Raw genomic sequence first — 2,698 nt, forward strand, 5'->3', positions numbered from 1 at the left:
AGTGAATCAATGATTCAAAGGTCCGTTCATAAAGAGAGCAGTTTACTGAACTCCTGAATGAATCAGCCGTTTGAACGAATCAAGTGAATCAATGATTCAAAGGTCCGTTCATAAAGAGAGCAGTTTACTGAACTCCTGAATGAATCAGCCGTTTGAACGAATCGAATTAATGAAAGACTCATAAAGACATTTACTGCCACCTGCTGGCAGATTTAGTTTCTTAGAGTATTATTTCATAAAAAAATTAAAATTAAAAAAAAAGGGGAAAAAAATTAAAGGGATAGTTCACCCAATTTATTTTTAATTATGTCATCATTTATCCTACTTAAAAGAAAGTAAGTCATTCAGGTTTGTGTAGCATAAAAGAAGGTATTTTGAAGACAGCTGTTTTGGTTACCAATGACTTCCATTGCATGAACGAAAAAAAAACTGAGATGTTTCTTAAAGGTGACATGAAAATCTGAAATTTTATGCTGAATCAAATAAAATATTTCTTTCTAAAGCTACTATATGTAATGTCTACTTAATACGTTCTCATTTAACACAAAAATAGCATTAAATAATCTTTCGGAGGTATTTTCACAGCCAAATGTAATTTGCGATTAATTAATTAATCTAATTTGCTATTAGATTCATTAACATCGACACATCATGTAATTAATTAGATTAAAAAATTTTAATCGACTGACAGCCCTAGTTAAAACGTTTCCATTTACACTTGGCCACATAAATGTGTTGTCACAAAACTGATATAAATCCGATCTTCACTTCCCGCGTTATATTTAAATTTAACGGAGATCACGTCAACGAAAGCAACAGATGAGCGCAGCATTTTATTCATTATCAGCTAATTTCAAGATCAAAGACCGCAACAGGAGAGCAACTGTAAAGCACTGTAAAGATAAGTTGTTCTATACTTTTAATAAAGATGATTGTGTGAGTGAGTATTGAGTGTCTGCATCTTTCTTTCAGTTTCATTTGCAGCCATTTGCGTGTCGGCTTGCATTCTATCCGCGGCGATGCGTGTTGCATTAGCGCTGTCATATCTGGCTGGCTATAACATGTCATATAGCCTATAACACCCACTCACACCTTTATTATTTTAACATTTTGGGAGGAGTAAAATGTACATATGTGGTTTCAACAACCAGATGCTGTAATTTACACTTGTCCAGTTTTGTCTGCAATGCGTCCCAGACCTCCTCCTGAAGTGGTTGGAGCTATTGGATTTAAATGCGTCTCAAAAGCGTTTTGGAGGGCATTTACACCTGGTCTTCTCACGATCTGATAGCTATCCAATCAGAGAAAACGCATGAAGTGACCAGGTTTAAACAGGCCCACATGCAGCTTTTGAGCGAAGTACCCGGTGAGCGAAAGCCGAAGCAGTAAATGTTGTTTTTTATAATAGTAAAATATTAATTTATTTTAAATTGCATAAAAAAAAAAAAAAATGCATTAACCAGAATTTAAAAATGTGTTTTGTTCTTCATTCATTCAATTACTCAACATGTGATGCTTCATATTTGTTTGTTTTTGAGTCGTACATGGACATAAATAAAGGTTTTGTTATTGAAATGTTATTGAAAACCTGTATTTTTTATAGTGGTAATATATTGGTTTTTTTCAATGGCTCTTTTGAAAAAATGCATTTGGCAAAAAATAAAAAATGGCTCTTTGGTGAAAAGAGGTTCCCGACCCCCGGTCTATATGAAAGTCACCGGCATTCATATAGAACATTCTTCAAAACTTCTTCTTATGCATTGAACAACAGAAAGAAACTCATACGGGTTTGGAACAACATGGGGGTGAGTAAATGATGACAACATATTCATTTCTGGGTGAACTACCCTTTTTAACTAATGTTAACAAATGCAACCTTACTGTAAAGTGTTAGCCAATAATTTTATGTCCACTGATGTAGTTTGTCACGTTGTGTTATTCTCTAAAAATCTGGATGGTGATGACGGTTTGGCTAAGACCTGAGGATCTCAGGTGTGAAGTCACTGTCATATTCAGACATCAGCAGTGAATACAGACTAACAGACCTCGAAGCAGTACTCCTGGCCGAGGATGCTGGAGTGGACGGGTTTGATGACGGCATCCTCGTCCAGCGTGAGGTCCAGAGCCTCGGCCGCGCTGCTGGGAGACAGCAGGGACTCGTGAGAGTGAGACTCCTTGAAGCTCTGCATGAGACGTGTCCTGCACACACACAGATGGAGCAATATATATGTGCTGTGCATCTGTGTGACTCACTGAAGCACAATTGGAGAGTGAGTCACTGCATGCATTGCAGCAGTGTGCGTGTGTATGAGAGAGAGAGTGTGTGTGTGTGTGTGTGTGAGAGTGAGTGTGTGTATGAGAGTGAGTGTGTGAGTGAGTGTGTGTGTGTATGAGAGAATGTGTGTGTGTGAGTGAGAGAGTGAAAGTGTGTTTGTGTGTGTGAGTGAGTGTGTGTGTGTGTGTGTGTGTGTGAGAGAGAGTGAGAGTGTGTGTTAGAATGTGTGAGAGAGTTAGAGTGTGTGTGTGAGAGAGAGTGTGTGTGAGTGAGAGTGAGTGTGTGTGAGAGAGAGAGAGAGTGAGAGTGTGTGAGAGAGAGAGTGTGTGTGTGTGGGTGAGAGTGTGTGTGTGTGAGAGTGTGTGTGTGAGAGAGAGGGAGTGTGTGTGTGTGTGTGTGTCTGTGAGAGAGAGAGAGAGAGAG

The 2,698-nt window shown here is 38.5% G+C and overlaps 1 protein-coding gene across 1 annotated transcript in view; it reads right to left on the minus strand.

Moving 5' to 3' along the window:
• The window catches only part of syngap1a (synaptic Ras GTPase activating protein 1a), a 53,201-nt gene that overhangs the window by 42,413 nt on the left and 8,090 nt on the right, over positions 1 to 2,698 (minus strand). The window lies entirely within an intron of this gene.

Source organism: Sinocyclocheilus rhinocerous, unplaced genomic scaffold (assembly GCF_001515625.1).
Source record: "Sinocyclocheilus rhinocerous isolate Xijiao unplaced genomic scaffold, SAMN03320098_v1.1 scaffold359, whole genome shotgun sequence".
Lineage (NCBI taxonomy): Eukaryota > Metazoa > Chordata > Actinopteri > Cypriniformes > Cyprinidae > Sinocyclocheilus > Sinocyclocheilus rhinocerous.